This window comes from Pteropus vampyrus, unplaced genomic scaffold (genome assembly GCF_000151845.1).
Source record: "Pteropus vampyrus isolate Shadow unplaced genomic scaffold, Pvam_2.0 Scaffold76, whole genome shotgun sequence".
Taxonomy (NCBI): domain Eukaryota; kingdom Metazoa; phylum Chordata; class Mammalia; order Chiroptera; family Pteropodidae; genus Pteropus; species Pteropus vampyrus.
In genome coordinates this window covers 2,464,751-2,465,204 of record NW_011888857.1, presented here as the reverse complement: position 1 = coordinate 2,465,204, position 454 = coordinate 2,464,751, and the positions used below count along the sequence as shown (strand labels likewise).

Below are 454 nucleotides of genomic sequence, written 5' to 3'. Positions count from 1 at the left end.
TGGGAATTCATTTAGGATCTAAAACAGAATTGATACAATATGATTCACTACTTTAAAGAATCAATCTGGAAGTTGTGATCAGATCGCAGTTTCTCAACTGTGGCGCTATTGATACACTGGGATGAATAATTCTTATTTATTTATTTTTTTTTTAGGTGAGGCAACCCTTGGTTGAACTCACAAATTGCAAGAACCTTGTGAGCTTACAATGCCTTATTTTTTATTTTTTACGCCTACAGCACCCGGTCTTCCTAGGTGGTCTCCCGTCCAAGTACTAACCAGGCCCAACCCTGCTTAGCTTCTGAGATCAGATGGGATCGGGCTTGTTCAGGGTGGCATGGCCGTAGACTGAATAATTCTTTCTTGAAGGTTGTCCTGTGCATTGAAGAATGTTTAGCTGCACCCCTGGCCTCTACTCACCAGATATCAGTAGCAAAACACCCCACCTAGTTGT

The 454-nt window shown here is 41.9% G+C and overlaps 1 non-coding gene across 1 annotated transcript; it reads right to left on the bottom strand.

Annotated features, from left to right (window-relative positions):
- Nucleotides 1-230: 230 nt before the first annotated feature.
- Nucleotides 231-349, bottom strand: LOC111741321. Its single transcript, XR_002780966.1, has one exon. It is a non-coding gene; the product is annotated as a 5S ribosomal RNA (ribosomal RNA).
- Nucleotides 350-454: the final 105 nt, after the last annotated feature.